The sequence below is a fragment of the Pseudophryne corroboree genome, assembly GCF_028390025.1.
Source record: "Pseudophryne corroboree isolate aPseCor3 chromosome 3 unlocalized genomic scaffold, aPseCor3.hap2 SUPER_3_unloc_1, whole genome shotgun sequence".
In the NCBI taxonomy this organism is placed as follows: Eukaryota; Metazoa; Chordata; class Amphibia; order Anura; family Myobatrachidae; genus Pseudophryne; species Pseudophryne corroboree.
The window spans coordinates 4,175,880-4,198,968 of record NW_026967493.1 but is presented as its reverse complement, the minus strand read 5'-3'; the positions used below and the strand labels follow the sequence as shown (position 1 = coordinate 4,198,968).

The 23,089-nt window shown below is 44.0% G+C and overlaps 1 pseudogene; it reads left to right on the top strand.

Moving 5' to 3' along the window:
• Positions 1–22,806, top strand: part of LOC134983133 (oocyte zinc finger protein XlCOF6-like) — an 88,365-nt pseudogene extending 65,559 nt beyond the window's left edge.
• Positions 22,807–23,089: the final 283 nt, after the last annotated feature.

Sequence of the window (23,089 nt, the reverse complement as noted above, 5' to 3'; positions counted from 1 at the left end):
TGGACGCACCCTCCAGCAGTGGAGTTGGAGGCGATCCCATCTGGTGTGAAAGGGTTACTGCTGCCAAGAGATCTGTGTCTCCGAGCGCAGGATATATTGGAATGTAAGGGGGAGGGAGAGGGTTTTCAAAGATTTACAGTTTCTCACTTCTTCGCTTCTGTGCTGTTGGGAACTGACATTTTTGTAATCCTCCATATAGAAAGGGTAATTACTGCCTTCCCGTAGGAATGGGTCCTGTCCTGCTTTCTCTGTCCATCCCTGCTAAATTATCCACCCAGGGGTTAACTAAGTAATACTCTGAGGTAGAGTTGCGGGCGACATACATCTTGCATGTCTCACCAGGGAGGGGCGGGGGATATGTAGTTTTTTTTACTCTGACTAGAGCCCATTGTCAGACAGTAATATAAATCAACAGTACAACTTTAAAAGAAAATATCTAAAATTTACAACACTCTACTATACATGCATCAGCTAACCAGTTAATTAGTCATTGACAATATCACAATATTATCTGTATAGTGAGAACATGAAATCTTTTGACGTGTACGATACTTACCATTCGTACAAGATGTCAGAAAAATACAGCGTTTTAAACAGGAAGCAGGAAAAGTGTTTGAGTAAAGATATCTGGCAGACGAAAACTTACCAGCCGTCTGATCAAATATAAGAACTTATCTCACTACAAACATACAAGAATATATAGACGATCAAATCGAGGTATTCTCTACGTTACGTATAGACCCCAGGTCTATTTTAAGTATCCCAGATACTAACGTCACGTTATGTATAGACTCCCAGGTCTATTTTAAGTATCCCAGATACTAACGTCTTTGGAGAATTGCGCTTGGACCCCTGGTCCCTTCTCAGACGTATCTTTAAGTCCCAGACATTAAAGATGTTTGGTCACGTGTTCCCAGAACACTGACACGGATTCAGCTTCAGTGTATGACCGCAATCCCGTATGGCAAAGACAGACAATAAATTCTCTATCTTACCATTCGGGGACGATCACTGAATCGCGGACGGAGCCCCCACTTGAAAGGATTGCCCCTATATTCTTTAACCCTCGATGTGATGGCCTCTCAGACGTCCGTGAGTGTAAACCTTTAGCCACAAGTTACATGCACAACACAAGCAGTAAAGATTCACACTGTTTATTGTTCGTTTAACAAAAGTATATAAAAGAAAGGATTTAGGGCGTGTATATCCCAAGTCAATAACTAATTGGACAGAACACAAAAAAGGGGCTAACATAACATGATTGGCTAGGAACTGCCGCAGTGGAAGGATATGCATATATGGGCAAGTTTGTATTTCAAATAGGGAGGTTGTTCACACGGTATAAAAAAAAGATAAGAGACAAGGACAGTAGCAAGGAATGTGCTGGAACATTAAGTTCTATAACACAAGCAATTCTATGACATTGAAGCAGAGACGAGCTTTAACCCTTTCAATAATCTACACCTTGCATTGGGCTGGTGAAAGTGGCGTGACCGATGGTGGCATCTAATGACGCACAAAGCATGATTCACTGGCGTTTCTATAATAGGAGCAGTGTGCGCTGTGCACACAGGCCCCTGAGTCCAGAGCACACACTGCACCCATTTTCTGAATACTCACCCTTCCGGAGTCCCACGGCGACGCCCACGGCGGTGTTAAAACTCAGTGAAAATGGCCCAGCGGCAATTTTCACAGAGTTCTGCGCATGCGCAGTGGAGAAATCTCAGGGAAAATGGGCGCCTCGCCATTTTCCCGGAGATCTGTGCATGCGCAGTAGAGTCTGAACGCTCATACGCACGGATGTACACCAGGGCGCTGCATTAGCAGAAAGTAGTAGACACAATTTCTGTAAAAGTCCCAAGAGAGGCTGCAACTGCATCCAGCAGAATCAGGCCCTATGAGGAGCAAGTTTCCTGCCCCGCACAACAGACTCCACCCCCTCAGCAGACTCCGCCTCCATTAGGGCTGCATCCAGAAATTTCCCGTGCTAGTTTTCTATCCCAATCCGCCCCCGCAATGTAACTGTGACAGGGAAGGTGGGCCCCTCTCAGCTGGTGTGAATTAGAGGAAAGACAGTACATAAAAACAGGCAATAGGCTGACGGAATGTAAAAGGTTGACAGTTAAATGGTCAACATGGACTTAGGTCGACGGGATCAAAAGGTTGACATGAGTGTGTCAACACAAAAAAGGACAACAAATGTCATTTATTTTAACCCTAACCCTCCCCCTAGTGCCTAAAATCATGTAAAAACATGAAAACAATGTGTCGACCTTTTCTGTGTCAGCCATTTGCATGCCGACATCTGGTGACGACCTATTGACTGTCCACCTTCGTAAAGTCTATCTACCATCCACATATGTAATAATAGTAATTATGCTGATTCAGTGTCCCTGAGATTCATACAATGGGAGCTGCTCAGGAATGCAATATACAGTATAGGTGTCAGCAGCTGTGTGTAACCCCATCACCCCTGATCCCTGCCACAGCTCCCTGCTATAGACACCTCTTACCCAGTAACTGGGTAATACATTGCTACTGTGGGGGAGAGACATCCCCTCATGTCTGAGTCTCTGTCTCCTCATCAGCACCAGTCTGAGCAACAGGGGTGAGGAGGAGAGCAGCAGCAGCAGCAGCAGGGGAGACTGCGTGCAAAACTACAACATCCACAATGCACTACGCCCTCAGTGCAGTGACATCATCAGCCAGCAGCCTCATCTGACAGCCAGACATAGAGGTATCTCATATATCCATGTATTACTGCTTATTATATATATACAGTCACTATATACAGCGTGTAATATATAGGCACAGTCACTATATACAGTTTGTAATATATAGATACAGTTACTATATACAGTGTGTGTAATATATAGATACAGTCACTACATACAGCATGTAATATATACAGTCAGTATATACAGTGTATAATATAAAGGTACAGTCACTATATACAGTGTGTAATATATCGGTACAGTCACTATATAAAGTGTGTTATATATAGGTACAGTCTCTATATACAGAGTGTAATATATAGGTGCAGTCACTGTATACAGTGGATAATATATAGGTACAGTCATTATATACAGTGTGAAATAGATATATAGCCACAGTCACTATATACAGTTCATGATATATAGGTACAGTCACTATATAGAGTGTGTAATATATAGGTACAGTTACTATATACAGTGTGTAATATATAGGTACAGTCACCATATAGTGTGTAATATATAGATCCAGTTACTATATACAGTGTGTAATATATAGGTACAGTCACTACATACAGCGTGTAATATATAGATACAGTCACTATATACAGCGTGTAATATATAGGTACAGTCACTATATACAGGGTGTGATATATAGGTACAGTCACTATATACATCGTGCAATATATGGGTGCAGTCTCTGTATACCGTGTGTAATATATAGGTGCAGTCACTGTATACAGTGTGCAATATATAGATACAGTCACTATATATAGTGTGCAATATATAGGTACAGTCACTATATACAGTGCATAATATATAATGGCCCTCATTCCGAGTTGTTCGCTTGCTAGCTGCTTTTAGCAGCTTTGCACACGCTAAGCCGCCGCCTACTGGGAGTGAATCTTAGCTGTGCAGAATTGCGAACAGAATAGCAATTAGAAATTTCTGTGCAGTTTCTGAGTAGCTCGAGACTTACTCTGCCACTGCGATCAGTTCAGTCAGTTTTGTTCCTGGTTTGACGTCACACACACGCCCAGCGTTCGCCCAACCACTCCCCCGTTTCTCCAGACACTCGCGTTTTTCCCTGACACGCCTGCGTTTTTTCACACACTCCCATAAAACGGTCAGTTTCCGCCCAGAAACACCCACTTCCTGTCAATCACACTCCGATCACCAGAACGAAGAAATCTTCGTTAAGCCGTGAATAAAATACCAAACTTTTGTGCTAATTTACTTGGCGCAGACGCACTGCGAACATTGCGCATGCGCAGTTTGCGACTTATCGCACCGATGCAAAGAAAAAGAACGAGCGAACAACTCGGAATGAGGGCCTATATACAGTGCGTAATATATAGGCACAGTCGCTATATACAGTGTGTGATATGTAGGCACAGTCAATATATACAGTGTGTAATATATAGGTACAGTCACTATATACAGTGTGTGATATATAAGTACAGTCAGTATATACAGTGCATAATATATAGGTACAGTTACTATATACAGTCTGTAATATATAGATACAGTCACTATGTGTGTAATATATAGGTACAGTCTCTATATACAGTGTGTGATATATAGGTACAGTCAGTATATACAGTGAGTAATATATAGGTACAGTCACTATAAACAGTGCGTAATATATAGGAACAGTCACAATATAGCTTGTGTAATATATAGGTGAAGTTACTGTATACAGTGTGCAATATATAGGTCCAAACACTATATACAGTGTGTAATATATAGGCACAGTCACTATATACAGTGCATAACGTATAGGTACAGTCACTATATACAGTGCGTAATATATAGGCACAGTCACTATACACCGTGTGTGCTATATAGGTACAGACAGTATATACAGTGGGTAATATATAGGTGCAGTCGCTATATACAGTGTGTAATATATAGGTGCAGTCACTGCATACAGTGTGTAATTTATATGAACAGTCACTATATTCAGTGTGTAATATATAGGAACAGTCACTACATACAGTGTGTAATATATAGGTACAGTCACTATATACAGTGTGTAATATGTAGGTAGAGTCACAATATACAGTGTGTAATATATAGGTGCAGTCACTGTATACAGTGTGTCATTTATATGAATAGTCACTATATTCAGTGTGTAATATATAGGAACAGTCACTACATACAGCGTGTCATATATAGGTACAGTCACTATATACAGTGTGTAATATATAGGTAGAGTCACTATATACAGTTTGTAATATATAGGTGCAGTCACTGTATACAGTGTGTAATATATAGGTGCAGTCACTATATACAGTGTGTAATATATAGGAACAGTCACTATATACAGTGTGTAATATATAGTTACATTCACTATATACAGTGTGTAATATATAGGTACAGTCACTGTATACAGCATGTGATATATAGGTACAGTCACTATATACAGTGTGTAATATATAGGTGGAGTCGCTGTATACAGTGTGTAATATATAGGTGCAGTATCAATATATGCAGTGTGTAATATATAGGAACAGTCACTATATACAGTGTGCAATATATAGGTGCAATAACTGTATACAGTGTGCAATATATAGGTACAGTCACTATATACAGTGTGTAATATATAGGTACAGTCACTGTATACACTGTGCAATATATAGGTACAGTCACTATATACAGTGTGTAATATATAGCAACAGTCACCTTATACAGTGTGTAATATATAGATATAGTCACTGTCACTATATACAGTGTGTGATATATAGGTACAGTCACTATATACAGTGTGTAATATATAGGAACAGCCACTATACCACTATATACGGTGTGTAAGATATAGATATAGTCACTGTCACAATATACAGTATGTGATATATAGGTACAACCACTATATAGAGTGTGTAATATATAGGAACAGTCACTATATACAGCGTGTAATATATAGGTAGTCACTATATACAGTGTGTAATTTATAGGTACAGTGAGTCACTGTATACAGTGTGCAATATATTAGTACAGTCACTATATACAGTGTGTAATATATAGGTACAGTCACTGTATAGTGTGCAATATATAGGTACAGTCACTATATACAGTGTGTAATATATAGGAACAGTCCCTATATAGAGTGTTTAATATATAGGAACAGTCACTGTATAGAGTGTGTAATATATAGGTATAGTCACTGTCACTATATACAGTGTGTGATATATATTCATATAGTCATTGTCACTATACACAGTGTGTAATATATAGGTACAGTCACTATATACAATGTGTAATATAAAGGTACAGTCACTATATACAGTGTGTACAATATAGGTACAGTCATGGTATAGAGTGCAATATATAGGTACAGTCACTACATACAGTGTGTAATATATAAGAACAGTCACTATGCAGTGTAAGATAGAGAGCAAAAAAGATGGCTTTTAGGAAATATAAGCAGACACAAAATAATGAAGACAAAAAGATATATCTTGTTAGACAGAAAGAGACAAAGAAGGTAATCAGATGTGCAAAGGCACAAGCTGAGGAGAAAATGGCCCAGTCAGTGGGTAAAGGAGGCAAAACTTTTTTTTAGGTATATAAGCGAAAATAGAAAAACAAAAGGTGGAATTATAAAACTAAAGACGGACACTGGGAGTCTTGTTGAAGGAGACAATTTAATAGCAGATCATCTTAATGATTATTTTTGCTCAGTATTTACTACTGAAAGAGAGGGGAAGGGGCCACAGTTAAGTTGCAGGGATATTCAGGAAAATGAAACAAGTACATTTACAGAGGAGAAGGTCCTAACAGAACTCACAAAGCTGAAAGTGGACAAATCTATGGGGCCAGATGGGATACATCCAAGGATACTAAAAGAACTTAAAGAGGTGCTGGTAGCACCATTGACAAAATTATTCAACCAGTCATTAGCTACAGGAGTAATTCCAGGGGACTGGAAAAGAGCAAACGTAGTCCCACTGCACAAAAGTGGAAGCAAGGAAGAGGCAAACAACTACAGACCAGTGAGTCTTACATCAGTAGTAGGGAAATTGATGGAAACACTCTTAAAAGAAAGAGTTGTAGATTATCTCAAATCCGGCAATTTACTGGATCCCAAACAGCATGGATTCACTGGGGGGAGATCATGTCAAACAAATCTTATTGACTTTTTTGATTGTGTGACTAAAGTGATGGATAAAGGTGGAGCCATGGATATAGCTTATCTAGACTTTAGTAAGGCTTTTGAGACAGTTCCACATCGCAGACTGCTAAATAAACTTGAAAGTTTGGGATTGGATATTAGGATTATTGAATGGATAAGATCTTGGTTGAAGGATAGAAAACAGAGAGTTGTGGTAAATGGAGTGCATTCACAGGAGGGAAATGTTACCAGTGAAGTACCCCAGGGATCTGTACTTGGACCAGTGCTTTTTAATATCTTTATTGGTGACATTGCAAATGGTATTAAAGGGAAAGTATGCCTTTTTGCAGATGACACAAAGGTATGCAACAGGGTAGACACACCAGGTGAGGTAAAACAAATGATTGAGGATCTAGGTAGACTAGAGGAATGGTCAAGAGTCTGGCAATTACAGTTTAATGCCAAAAAATGCAAAATCATGCACTTGGGTCTCAAAAATCCTAAAGCTAAATACAGTATTAATGGCACTATACTGGAAACTACTGAGGAGGAAAGGGATCTAGGAGTTACTATTTCAGATGACTTAAAGGCAGGTAAGCAATGTAACAAGGCAATGAGGAAGGCTAGTCAGATGCTTGGCTGCATTGGGAGAGGAATCAGCAGCAGAAAGAAAGAAGTAATAATGCCACTGTATAGGTCATTGGTACGGCCTCATCTAGAATACTGTATTCAGTTCTGGAGGCCATATCTTCAAAAGGATATTAATACATTAGAAACTGTACAAAGGAGGGCAACTAAAATGGTGCATTGCCTACATCACAAAACATACCCAGAAAGACTAGGAAATCTCAATATGTATAGTTTGGAGCAGAGAAGGGAAAGGGGGGACATGATAGAAACTTTCAAATATATCAAGGGTTTTAACAAAGTCCAGGAGGGAAACATTCTCCAAATGAAGAGAAGCAAAAGGACACGAGGACATGCACTGAGATTGGAGGGGGGGATGTCCAGGGGAAATTTGCGGAAAAATTATTTCACAGAAAGGGTAGTGGACAAGTGGAATAGCCTCCCATCAGAGGTGGTAGAGGCTAAGACAGTAGAGCAATTTAAACATGCATGGGATAGACATAAGGATATCCTTACAAAGAAATAAGGATCAAATAAGGTTAGAGATAAAAAATAATATAAAAAAAAAAAAAAGGGGCAGACTAGATGGGCCAAGTGGTTCTTATCTGCCGACAAATTCTATGTTTCTAAGATATATAGATATAGTCTCTGTCACTATATACAATGTGTGATATATAGGTACAGTCACTGTATACAGTGTGTAATATATAGGTACAGTCATTATATACAGTGTGTAATATATAGGAACAATCACTACATACAGTGTGTAATATATAGGTATAGTCACTGTCATTTTATACAGTGTGTGATATATAGGTACAGTCACTATATACAGTGTGTAATATAAAGGTACAGTCACTAGATACAGTATGTAATGCATAAGTACAGTCACTATATACAGTGTGCAATATATAGGTACAGTCACTATATACAGTGTGAGTATACAAAGGTGACTCTCACTTTCCGGCGCTGATCCTTCTGGGTAATCTAGAAGGTGTGATCACTCTAGATGTATGGTTATGTACATCAATTGTCAGAGTGAGTAGTTAAAAATTGTGCTTATTACAAAATAATACATATAAAAACATATACACATCTGACAAATTCATCAAATTCATTAATACCCCTTTCACATCGCACTAAAAACCCGGTATCGACACGGCATATTGCCGTGTCGAAACGGGTCAGTGTGCGATGTGAAAGCTTCTTTTCAGAATTAGCGGGTCGCCTGACCCAGTAATTAAACCCGGTAAAAAAGAAGGGTTATTACCGGGTTGATTACCGAGGCAGGCGCAGTGTGAATGGGAGCCGTTCCGATGCGACACGGCTCCCATTCACAGCATAGGGAGAGGCGGCGCAGGAGGTGAGCTCATCTCCCAGCGCCGCCCCCGCCCCTGCTACTGCTGCGCCCTCCGCTGCTATGACAACCGACCCGGTATATTGCCGGGTCGGAAAGCCAGCAACGGAGCGCAAATGCCGGATCCCACCCGGTAAGTACACGTTTCTCTTACCGGGTAGGATCCGGCATTTGCGATCTGAATGCAGCATAAGTAAAACTGACTGTCTGTGAAAAAGGAATCGTACCCATTAAGGTGAATGGAGCCGCAAGGGTACCCCGGGAAAATACACAATACTGATGTCTGAATATTACAGCTTTACTTCATTATTATTTTTATTTGCACCTACAGAGGTTACCACAAGCTTAGCCACAAGGATCATAATCTATTTGCAGCGTCCTCAGGATGGACAAGGACAGAAGTCACATAACAGAGAAGATATTAAACCTCACCCTGGAGATCATCTACCTGCTGACTGGGGAGGTGAGGGAGTCTGGGAGTGTCACAGTGACATCACCATTATCTCTATTACTAGCACAGGGACATATGGAATATAGATGTTGTGACAGCTGCGCAGAGTACACTGTAGAATTAGCAGCACATACACTTTGTGAAAAAATCACAAAAATTTCAACAATATACAGTAAAGAGTAAAATAAAGTGTATGATTGCGCTTACACTGTACAAGGATGTAGCAATCTGGGTATGAGGCTCTCATGGGTTTCAAATGAAGATAAAACAATGAACCAGAGAGGAAAACCTTTCAATGATAAAAAACAAACACAATGGTGCAAGTATGCCAGAATAAAATGCAGTTCCCTTTTAATAGTAGGTATATCAAACTCACAAACGTAGTTTTTTTCAAAGCATGTCAGAATATGATGATTCACAGTTATGAATATTGGATGAATCGTACTTCTTCCTTATGGTGAGATGGACTGGAAGATAATAGAAAGTGCAATAGTGCAAAAACCTTATGTGCAAAATAGCAATTTTAATTAGCACCAAAATGCACTCACAAACATAAAATAAGACAAGGCTTGTAATAAAGAACCAACGGGTTCTTCCCCTAAACGCTTCTGAGGAAGAACCCGTTGGTTCGAAATGCATTAAGCAGCTGTGGCTATACTTGGACATTCTGGACCTGGAGCTTCTCTGAGAATCCCCTGGAGTATCCGGACCTCTGTGGGACCTTCATGAGACTTATCTCTTGATAAGTATAGACTCCATCTACCAGCTTTTTTATTACAAGCCTTGTCTTATTTTATGTTTGTGAGTGCATTTTGGTGCTAATTAAAATTGCTATTTTGCACATAAGGTTTTTGCACTATTGCACTTTCTATTATCTTCCAGTCCATCTCACCATAAGGAAGAAGTACGATTCATCCAATATTCATAACTGTGAATCATCATATTCTGACATGCTTTGAAAAAAACTACGTTTGTGAGTTTGATATACCTACTATTAAAAGGGAACTGCATTTTATTCTGGCATACTTGCACCATTGTGTTTGTTTTTTATCATTGAAAGGTTTTCCTCTCTGGTTCATTGTTTTATCTTCATTTGAAACCCATGAGAGCCTCATACCCAGATTGCTACATCCTTGTACAGTGTAAGCGCAATCATACACTTTATTTTACTCTTTACTAGCACAGGGACATGACTGGGGAGGTAAGGGGAGTCTGGGAGTGTCAGTGACATCACTCTTATCTCTATTACTAACACAGGGACCTGACTGGGGAAGTGAGGGAATCTGGTAGTGTCACAGTGACATCACTCTTATCTCTACTACTAATACAGGGACCTGACTGGGGAGGTGATGGTAGTCTGGGGGTGTCACAGTGACATCACTCTTATCTCTATTACTAACACAGGGACATGACTGGGGAGGTAAGGGAGTCTGGGAGTGTCACAGTGACATCACTCTTATTTCTATTACTAACACAGGGACCTGACTGGGGAGGTGAGGGGAGTCTGGGAGTGTCACGGTGACATCACTCTTATCTCTATTACTAACACAGGGTCCTGACTGGGGAGGTGAGGGAGTCTGGGAGTGTTAAAGTGACATCACTATTATCCCTATTAGTAACACAGGGACCTGACTGGGAAGGTGAGGGAAGTCTGGGAGTGTCACAGTGACATCACTCTTATCTCTATTACTAACACAGGGACCTGACTGGGGAGGTGAGGGGAGTCTGGGAGTGTCATGGTGACATCACTCTTATCTCTATTACTAACACAGGGTCCTGACTGGGGAGGTGAGGGAGTCTGGGAGTGTTAAAGTGACATCACTATTATCCCTATTAGTAACACAGGGACCTGACTGGGAAGGTGAGGGAAGTCTGGGAGTGTCACAGTGACATCACTCTTATCTCTATTACTAACACAGGGACCTGACTGGGGAGGTGAGGGAATCTGGGAGTGTCACAGTGACATCACTCTTACCTCTATTACTAACACAGGGACGTGACTGGGGAGATGAGGGAGTCTGGGAGTGCCACAGTGACATCATTCTTATCTCTGTTACTAACACAGAGACCTGACTGGGGAGGTGAGGGAGTCTGGGAGTGTCACAGTGACATCACTCTTATCTCTATTAGTAACTGGGAAGGTGAGGGGTTCTATTAATGTCACAGAGACATAACTCCTATTTTGTTAATAATCCTTAGACCAGTGGTTTCCAAACTTTTTTGAATCACGGCACCCCAGAATATCAGAATATCAGAATTCTTTTTACGGCACCCCAGGCCAAAAATTTCTTATTGAGAAATTTAGAAAGAAATATTACATTAAGTAGATCGCGCTTATATGTCATCCTTAGGGTCAGTTGTGTGGTGAGGGACAAGATTTGCTTCTGTTTGGCCACATATTTTATGACTGGCAGCCACCAGCACTGGTTTTGCCTATTATATTGACCATGAATAATTTGAATTGGTCCTGGACCACCAACCCAGGGCACCCCTGCAAGTGTCCCGAGGCACCCCAGGGAGCCACGGCACACAGTTTGGGAACCTCTGCCTTAGACAATAATATAGGAATCCCAAGCCATCCATATTGACAAATATCACTGTTTCTGTCAATACACAGGATTACACAATCGTGAAGAAGACATGTGACGAATATGTGCCACCCAGGATCTATCCCCGTGTGTCAGGTGGATGGTACAATAGTCCCATCCCCTTCTTTGTGGACCCCTATCACTCCTTGATACCTAAGAAACACAGTGACCAGAAGATCCTGGAACTCACCAACAAGATCAATCAGCTGCTGACTGGAGAGGTGACTGCTGGGAATGGGACATTGGGGGTCATTCCGAGTTGTTCGCTCGCTAGCAGATTTTAGCAGCATTGCACACGCTAGGCCGCCGCCCTCTGGGAGTGTATCTTAGCTTAGCAGAATAGCGAACGAAAGATTAGCAGAATTGCGAATAGAAAATTCTTTGCAGTTTCTGAGTAGCTCAGGCTGTTTTGTTCTTGCTTTGATGTCACAAACACGCCCTGCGTTCGGCCAGCCACTCCCCCGTTTCTCCAGACACTCCCGCGTTTTTCCCTGACACGACTGCGTTTTTTCCGCACACTCCCAGAAAACGGTCAGTTTCAGCCCAGAAACACCCACTTCCTGTCAATCACACTCCGATCACTACAACGCTGAAAATTCTTCGTTCGGACGTGAGTATATCTACTAAGTTTTGTGTTAAAATACTTAGGGCATGCGCACTGCGTACCATGCGCATGTGCATTTTAGCCTTAATCTCTCTGTTGCGAAAATCGGCAACGAGCGATCAACTCGGAATGACCCCATTATACAGTAACACCAGGGGATGTGTCTGGGTGATGACTGGAGAGGTGACTGCTGGGAATGGGACATTATACAGTAACACCAGGGGATGTGTCAAGGTGATTACTGTATCATGGTGTGAGGATGTCGCTGTCTATGTCTCCATGCAGGAGTGGGTGTATATAGAAGAAGACAAGGACATAAAGAATGAAGTTGTAATGGAGAATCACCAGATTTCTATATCGCTGGGTAAGAAGAGACTTTCATTTATTGTATAGGAGAGATCTGATAGTCACATATATACATTATACTTAGTCACTGTGTCTCCTACAGATGGATCCAGTAACAGATCTACCCCAGAGAGAGGTCTTCATCCTCTGTGTTCACAGGATGATAGAGAGGACAATCATAGAGTCCTACAGGAGGATCAGGTAGGTTCCAAATACTAATGTGACAGTATAGAAGGTGTCTGGTGCTTTGTATTCTTCTACGTAATCTCATTTAATTGAACATGGATTTGTGGACTTTTTAGGATGAATACCTGATTGGTATTAAAGTAGAAGATATAGATGAAGAAGAAGAGGAGACGTATGTGAGGGGTGATCAGCAGTGTAAGGAGGAGGAAATCCCTACAGGTATCAGCACAGGTGACTTCCTCTTCCTCGGATACATTATATGCACCCAGCAATCCTAGCAAGGCCAGTCCTATGTGACCCTCACTAGCCTGAGTGCCCATTGTTAGCAATACATATACCCAGTATTATGAAACACATGGCTTCCATCTGTCTTCTGCCAGATATATGGGATGGAGCTCCATAACTTTCCCTATCATGCCTTGTTGGCCTAGTGCAACTGAAGCAACCTGACGGCAGCAAAGAGGGCTCAATATATTCCATGCCCAGAAAAGTGATCTCCGCCTCCTTGTCACAGCTCCCTTGTACCATTGGTTCACAGGTCACGCTTTCCAGGTCACCCGGCAGGTGCACTGTTTGCAAACCAAAAAAGTAAGCAATTGGGCAAAACCATGTGCACTGCAGGTGGGGCAGATATAACGTGCAGAGAGAGTTAGATTTGGGTGGGTTATATTGTTTCTGTGCAGGGTAAATACTGGCTGCTTTATTTTTACACTGCAATTTTTAACACACCCCACCCAAATCTAACTGTTTCTGCGCATGTTACATCTGCCCCACCTGCAGTGCGGCATGGTTTTACCAAATTGCTTACTTTTTTGGTTTGCTAACAAACCTGAATAAGTCTCATATACTTTTGTGCACATCTAAATTCCTCTTCTCTTCACCACTTTGGGCCTTTTTTTTTTTACAGAGGAGTGACAATGTTCCCTGCTTTATTCCCGCCAGATGGACACAACAGCGTGAATACCTCGGAGGGACATTTGAATTTATCTCCAGACTGTAAAACAGATAATAACATTGTCACGCAAGATTCTCCAGGAGAAGACCCCATTACTCCAAACGTTACTCCTGAACACCTCACCTTAGAACTATCACCTGATCCCTCTAATCACAAGGAAGGGTCTCCAGATGTATCGGACATTGTCACACATAGCACAGCTCCTAGGGGTGATAAAATATTCCCATGTCCTGAATGTGGCAAATTTTTTACTCAGAACATAAATCTTATCCGGCATCAGCGCATTCATAAAGGTGAGAAGCCGTTTCCATGTTCTGAGTGTGGGAAATGTTTTACGCAGAAGTCGCATCTTGTGGAACACCAAAAAATACACACCGGTGAGAGGCCCTTTCTGTGCTCGGAATGCGACAAGCGCTTCACCCACAAGTCGGACCTCGTTCGACACCACAGAATCCACACCGGTGAGAAGCCGTTCACCTGCTCTGAGTGTGGCAAGTGTTTTGCCCAGAAATCCGTTCTCGTCCAACATCAGCGGATCCACAATGGCGAGAAGCCGTTTGTCTGTTCTGATTGCGGCAAGTGTTTCACACAGAAGTCCATTCTCGTTAAACATCGGAGGATTCACACGGGCGAGAAGCCTTACCCCTGCTTGGAATGTGGTAAATGCTTCACGCGGAAGTCGGTCTTGGTGGAGCACCAGCGGTTTCACTCCAACGAGAAGCCATTCCAGTGCCCAGACTGTCTGAAATTCTTCGCCCACAAGTCACACCTTGTGGAGCACCGGAAAATACACACGGGCGAAAAGCCCTTCCAGTGCTCCGAGTGCGGAAAATAGTTTCGGTTCAAGTCGGATCTGGTAAGACATCTGAGAATCCACACCGGGGTGAAACCGTTTCCCTGCCCCGAATGTGGGAAATGTTTTACACAGAAGTCAGATCTGGCGATACATCAGAGGATTCACAAAGGCGAGAAGCCCTTTTCCTGTGTGGAATGTGGGAAGTGTTTTACACAGAAGTCCAACCTTATGAATCATCAAAGACTTCACTCATATTTACACAGGTGACAAACTATTGGTGGGTTTTGTAAGTGTATTGTGTTCTGTCCGGTGAATGATGCTCATGAAGTATAAATTATTGCTCCAACCCCTAACCTCAGACTTTGCATCAGTTTCTCCTTTCACTTCGGTTTCCATGTATGAAGAGCCTGTGGTGGTACATTCTATGTTATTGTTCTAGATGTATGTTTTTTTTATCTTACTTTTCGAAGATCTTACCTTTTTCCAGGTCATTCTATTTATCCACGTAGGGTGTCCATTACAGGACATTTTACAATTTCATATCTGAGACATTGGTGCTCGGGATGTACAGAAACGTACACAACTTATTCTCCAAGGTTGAATTACTCCACTGGTGACAATGAGGTCCATGTTATTTTTTGTCCTCGCATACATGACCTGGTATGGTCAGATCTCATGGAATTGGGACAATATTTTGAGTTTGATGCGGTTTCTGGATACTGAGCGTCTTTTTATGGATTTGTTGGAACGATGGAAGATCCTTTCAGGCATGTCCACTTGTAAGCAACGTGTTAAACCCACCTTCACAGTCCAGTGGCCAAAGCATGTAGAAGAGGGCTTCAGGCCTGAGGAACTCCTGTGATGTGATGCACAGTCGTTAGAATAGGAACCTGAATATCTCACAGTCGCTGGTATAGGAACCCATCTTTGGGGAAACAATACAATGTGTCAGCGTCCGGAGTCTTACCGGTACGCTGGGGCCGCGGGGCTGGCTTCTCTGGTGGTGTGCGGGTAGCAGCGGAGGTGGGCTGCTGCGCCGGGTCCGTGGGCAGCAGTGGCAGAGGTGAGGGGGTCCGCTCGTGGCGGCGGGACGCCGCTACAGCGGGTCACTCTTGCTGAGCCGTTACTAGGAGACCAGAGGCAGTGAGCAATGTGGCTTTGCAGAAAGGTCTGCATTACTGGGTGCTGCCATGTTGGAGACCAAGATTTAAGCATAGTTCCTGTTTCCTGTTTCTTCCAGCCAATCCAGGGGAAGCTCTCCCTATAAAAGGGGGCTGGTTTAGGACAGGGACACCAGTGCTTCAAGTTACAACCCTGTTGTAGGTGCTTTAGCCTGTGCTCCCAGGATCCTTGTCGTATTCTGTTTACTCCTGATCCTGTTTGGTCGGTTCTCTGTTGCTGCTGCAGTCCTGCCGTTCCTAACCTGCTACTGCCTGTGGAAGCGCTCCTGGAAAACCCGGTCCAGTAAGACTCTTTGGGCACAGTCGGGCCCGGGTCTTCTGCCTCGTCTTTCAAGCCACACTCCACAGATCTACTTCACCAGCCACGTCTTTGTACCACTGACCACAACCTGCATTGTTATCTTCAGCCTCATCTTCCAAACCATAGTCCACAGTCCTTGTCTCCAGCTACGTCTTCAACTACCATCCACAGTTCCATAGATCATCATCTACAGTCTCGTCTTTCAAATCACAGTCCAGAGTTCTTTGCCTCCAGCCACGTCTTTTAACCACTATCCACAGTTCCGCAGTTCATTATTCACAATCTCGTCTTTCAAGCCACAACCTGCAGTTATTTATTCACTATGTTCTTTAACCATCGTGCTCCAGCCACAGTTCTCTACCTCAGCCCTGTACATAATAAATACTATTCATTGACTCTCAACCCCACCTACGATCTTCATTGCTCCGTGTCCCATGCGAAGGAACTATATCCAACCCCCTCATCTTGTTCACCCACAGCCAACTACCTCCTCGGGCAAGTCTCAGCTGCAGGATCCTCAAACTTTGCTAGACGTGACAGTAAGCACTGGCCCAATGGATTCGACGGGTGATCAGGCCTCCGGAGGGAATTCAACTGCAGTTATCTGGTCTCGCTTAAGTAAGCAGGAGGCCACACAATCTCAAATTGTGCAGTTCATGCAGAATATGTCCGAACGTTTCGACTCCCTCTGTATTGCCATGACGGCCCCTCAAGTATCTACAGCTGCTCCCACATTAGCACCCCCGGTCCCGCTTCCTACTGTACCAGTACCACTACCACGGTTGCATTTGCCATCTCTCAGTAAGTTCGATGGGAATCGAAAACAATGCCGCAGGTTTCTTAACCAGTGTGAAATCCAGTTTGAACTACAGTCGGCCAGCTTCCCATCAGCACGAACCAAAGTAGCTTATATAATTTCTTTACTTACCGGGCAAGCGTTGGACTGGTCTTCAACCTTGTGGGAGAGGATGGATCCCATCCTGTCTAACTATTCAGAATTTGTGGCCACCTTTCGAAGAATCTTCGACGAACCGGGCAGGACTTCTGCCGCCTCATTGGAGATCAGGGCACGCGTACGGTCAGTCAGTACGTGATCCAGTTTCGTAGTCTCTCCTCAGAACTAAACTGGAATGAGGAGGCTCTCATTGCAGCTTTCTGGAGCGGTCTCTCCGAAAAGATCAAAGATGACCTCGCAACTCAGGACGTACCTGATAAGTTGGATAAATTAATTTCTTTATGCAATAAATTAGACCTGAGTGTTATGATTCCAGCACTCCTGGTCAGAGGAGATCTTATGGCAAGGACCGGAGCACTGGAACGGAATGCTGGGGACGGGAACAGGAAAGAACAATAGCCCCTGGCGCCCTAACTCTGTTGTCTCATCCGTGCTGTCAGAAATCCCTTGCGAGACTATGGTTTCTTGAGCCCTTGGCAGCCGCGTTTGAAGGGCGGATTATGTCTGCCCAACTCCGATGCCCCCCGGTCTTAGTGAGAGACAAAGGGAAGTCCGAGACAGGATGATAACAAGAGGCCCTCTAACTAGACAACCTGGCCAGGGGCTACAAGCTAACTAAAAACCTAAAGTATGTGCGGAGAAACCACCAGGGAAAAGGACAACCAAAATATCCACTTGTCCAATATTCCTACCCGGCACCGCCGAATACCAGAGTGGACCTGTGGAAGCGGAACCCTCCGCAAATGCTTCAAACACAAAATACAAGGGGTAAAGCGGCCGAACCGCTACATACGGCAGAGCCGCGACTCACGAACACCACTGGATGATAAACGGTGATCAGTCAGGACTCCAGGGACGAGATGATAACTCCCGAGTACAGGACTTCAGAGGACCAGAATGACCGGATACAGCTGGACTGGAAACAGACTCTCAGCAAACAAGACAGCATGCAGGAAGCTATTACCGGCGTCTGTGAGAAGCCCTGGGAGTGTATTTAATCAGGAGTCCTCCAATCAGCTGCTAAAAGAGCTGATTAGAATCAATGCCGTGCAGCTGCCTTGCTGCACGGCCAGAGAACAGGTGCACCTATTAATTCAAAGGACCCAGCAACGGGGAACGCGGTCCGCCAGTGGCGTCCCCATTGCTAGGGTCCGTGCGGCTCAGCGCGCCCGGCGTCTAGCGTTGCTAGGGAGCCGGCAGCTGTACACGCACGGCGTCCCTAGTTGCTAGGCGCTGGCCCGCGCAGACAAGTGGACCCCGGCGCCTAACACTGAGGTACAGAGAACGCTGTATGGAGAGGTTGCGGTCAGATCGCCCTAAGCCTAGAGTTGTTCTTCCACCAACACCATCATCACCAACTGCGGATGAACCCATGCAGATCAATCGCTCCGCCTCTCCAACCAAGAACGCCACAGACGGCGTCAAGGGAACCTCTAATTGTATTGTGGTGCATCTGATCACTTTGTCAAAACTTGCAATCTATGTCCGGGAAACGCCCGCTCCTAGCTTGTGCTGGAGAGGTCAAGCAAGGAGAATTCTCAGAATTGCATACCAAGAAAGAGTCTGTCTTGTTAACCCAATTGGAGCTCCCTTCTTCTTCTCTTCTCATCCCTGCACTACTCGACTCCGGAGCAGCCGAAAGCTTCATTACGTCAGCTCTGGTCAAACGATCTGGAATACAAACGGTTCCTTTAGATCGTACCATTTCTGTTACTGCGGTGGATGGAAGTTATATCCCTGAGGGTATTATATCCTTTCGTACTATTCCTCTCAAGATGAAGGTCGGAGTTCTTCATTCAGAAAAAAATCTTTCCTTGTAATTCCTAAAGCCTCTCATGAACTGTTCCTAGGGTTTCCATAGTTAATCAGACACAATCCCCACATAGACTGGCAAACAGAACTGTTTACCTTCAGTAAGGCCGCTCAGTACTTCCAGTCCTACCAGCCTTCCTGTGGAATACCAAGCCTTTCAAGATGTTTTCAGTAAGCATGGAGCGGACACCTTGCTTCCACATCGTACTTGGGATTGTCCCATTGAGCTAGTACCTGGGAAGACTCCTCCCCGAGGTCGAATTTACCCTCTCTCACTTCCCGAGACACAGGCCATGTCGGAGTATATCCGGGAGAATTTGGATAAAGGGTTCATCAAGTCTTCCACATCTCCGGCCGGGGCGGGGTTTTTCTTCGTCAAAAAGAAGGATGGGGGTTTGCGGCCCTGTATTGACTATAGAGGTCTCAATTACATAACAATTAAGAACAGGTATCCGTTACCCCTGATTCCAGAACTGTTCGACCGTGTTAAAGGAGCTACTGTATTCACTAAGCTGGACTTACGGGGGGCCTTGAATCTTATACGTATTCGTCCAGGTGACGAATGGAAGACAGCATTTAATACCTGCGACGGCCATTACGAATACCTGGTAATGCCTTTTGGCCTATGTTACGCCCCAGCCGTCTTTCAAGAGTTCGTTAACGAAATCTTCAGAGACCTCCTTTATGACTGCTTGGTAGTGTATCTGGATGACATCCTCATTTTTTCTAGGGATCTGAAGACCCATCGGGAACAAGTCAGAGAAGTGCTAACTCGTTTACGAAGGAATCAATTATTCTGTAAATTAGAGAAGTGCACCTTCGAAGTACCCACTATTCCATTCCTCGGTTACATCCTCTCGGGGCAGAGGTTACAGAAGGATCCTGCTAAAGTCCAGGCGATTCAGGATTGGGCACTTCCAGCTACCCTTAAAGGAGTTCAACGTTTCCTGGGTTTCGCTAACTTCTACCGAAGATTCATTCAAAATTATTCTTCTGTCATAGCTCCTATAACCGCATTAACTAGGAAAGGAGCCGATCCTGCCAAGTGGTCTCCGGAGGCTTTGGAAGCCTTTTCGTCTTTAAAGGAAGCCTTCACAACTGCTCCAGTTCTTCAACAACCTGATCTCAGCCGTCCGTTCTTGATGGAGGTTGATGCCTCTACTGTAGGAGTAGGAGCAGTATTATCCCAGCTCTTCGAGGACAAGAATGTCCATCCTTGTGCGTTCTTCTCGCAAAGATTTCCCCCCGCTGAACAGAATTACGCTATTGGGGAACAGGAATTACTGGCAATTAAGTTGGCCTTTGAGGAGTGGAGGTATTTGTTGGAGGGAGCTCAGCATCCAATCTCTTTAACCACAGATCACAAGAACCTCCTGTATCTACAGTCAGCCCGATGTCTGAACCCACGCCAAGCAAGATGGGCACTCTTCTTTACCCGTTTTAACTTTAAACTTAGTTACCGACCAGGTTCCCTCAACAAAAAGGCAGATGCATTATCTCGCTCCCTAAGTTCTGAAGAACCCTCTGACCGTTCTAAAGAGCAATTCATCCTGGAATCCACCTCTTTTTCAGCAACTAATACCTCTCCACTTCCTCCTCCAGGAAAGATCTTCGTTACACCAAATCTTCGCAAGAAACTTCTTACATGGGCTCACTCCTCCTCCTTCATGGGTCATGCAGGCGGTCATAAAACACTCAAATTCATTCAGCGTTCCTACTGGTGGCCTTATCTCAGGACTGACGTTCCGGAATTTGTGGCTGCCTGTCCAAAATGTGCCCAGCATAGGAGTCCCAAAGGTCCTCCAGCCGGGTTACTCCATCCGTTACCTGTGCCACTAAGACCATGTACGCATATTTCTATGGACTTTATTACTGATTTACCTACGTCTGGTGCCGATTCTCTAAAATGGCACACTTCGTTCCTCTGGCTAATCTTCCATCAGCATCCGAGTTGGCAAAATTATTTTTAGCAGAGATCTTTCGACTTCATGGTCTACAGCAGGAAATCGTGTTTGATAGAGGTCCTCAGTTTGTGGCCAAGTTTTAAAGATCCCTATGTTCTGCTCTTGGTGTGAAATTGAACTTCTCCTCAGGATATCATCCCCAAACGGATGGTCAAACAGAGAGAGTGAACCAAGATCTGGAGACTTTTCTGTGTTTATTCATGTCCTCCTCACAGGACGACTGGCTGGACTTCCTCCCGTACGCAGAATTTGCCCATAACAATCTCTATCACTCTGCCACAAAATGTTCTCCATTCTTCATTAATTATAATTACCATCCGAGAGTTCCTGACTTCCAACTTCTGCCTACACTCGAGGTTCCTGACGCATAGTCAGCACTTCAACAATTTACTGAAACCTGGAAACAAATTCACAAGGCCTTGCTCAAGACATCCAAGAGGTATAAGACCTACACAGATCTGAAGCGAAAAGATGTACCAAGCCTTAAGGTAGGAGATCGGGTTTGGGTATCCACACGTAACCTAAGATTAAAGGTTCCTACGAAAAAGTTTGCTCCCATATTTATTGGGCCCTACCCAATTGAAAAAGTTTTGAATCCTGTGGCTTATAAAGTGAAATTACCTCCGCAGTTAAGAATCCCTAATGCATTTCATATTTTTCTCTTAAAACCTTTGGTACTTAATCGATTCAGAGCTGCTTTGCCTAAATCACCCATGATCCAATCAGCACAAGCAGACAAATTTGAGATTCACAAGATCGTCGATTCTCGCAGACGTTATGGTCGCCTCCAGTACCTTGTTGATTGGAAGGGATATGGACCAGAGGAGAGATCTTTGGTAGAAGCAGAAGATGTCCATGCTCCAAGACTTCTTTGGACATTTCATGCCAAGTTCCCAACTAAACCATATAGGTGTCCGGAGTCCACCCGCAAAGGAGGGGTACTGTCAGCATCCGGAGTCTTACCGGTACGCTGGGGCCGCGGGGCTGGCTTTTCCGGCGGTGTGCGGACAGCGGCAGAAGTGGGCTGCTGCGCCGGGTCTGTGGGCAGCAGTGGCGGTGGTGAGGAGGTCCGCTCGTGGTGGAGGGATGCCGCTACAGCGGGTCGCTCTTGCTGAGCCATTGCTAGGAGACCAGAGGCAGTGAGCAATGTGGCTTTGCAGAAAGGTCTGCATTACTGGGCGCTGCCATGCTGGAGACCAAGGTTTAAGCATAGTTCCTGTTTCCTCCAGCCAATCCAGGAGAAGCTCTCCCTATAAAAGGGGGCTGATTTAGGACAGGGACGTCAGTGCTTCAAGTTACAACCCTGTTGTAGGTGCTTTAGCCTGTGCTCCCAGGATCCTTGTCGTATTCTGTTTACTCCTGATCCTGCTTGGTTGGTTCTCTGTTGCTGCTGCAGTCCTGCCGTTCCTAACCTGCTACTGCCTGTGGAAGCGCTCCTGGAAAACCCGGTCCAGTAAGACTCTTTGGGCACAGTCGGCCCCGGGTCTTCTGCCTTGTCTTTCAAGCCACACTCCACAGATCTACTTCACCAGCCACGTCTTTGTACCACTGACCACAACCTGCAGATTGTTATCTTCAGCCTCATCCTCCAAACCACAGTCCTTGTCTCCAGCCACGTCTTCAACTACCATCCACAGTTCATCATCTACAGTCTCGTCTTTCAAATCACAGTCCACAGTTCTTTGCCTCCAGCCACGTCTTTTAACCACTATCCACAGTTCCACAGTTCATTATTCACAATCTCGTCTTTCAAGCCACAACCTACAGTTCTTTATCCGCAACTACATTCTTTAACCATTGTGCTCCAGCCACAGTTCTCTACCTCAGCCCTGTACATAATAAATACTAATCATTGACTCTCAACCCCGCCTACGTTCTTCATTGCTCCGTGTCCCATGCGAAGGTACTATATCCAACCCCCTCATCTTTTTCACCCACAGCCAACTACCTCCTCGGGCAAGTCTCAGCTGCAGGATCCTCAAACTTTGCTAGAAGTGACACACTGGAAGAAAGCCCTCAACACTCATTGGATATTGCCGTTTTGGGAGTATATTTACTAAAGTTTAAAAAAATTAAAAGTGGTGGTGTTGCCGAGTGCAACAAATCAGATTCTAGCTAGCATTTATATTGCATCCTAGAAAA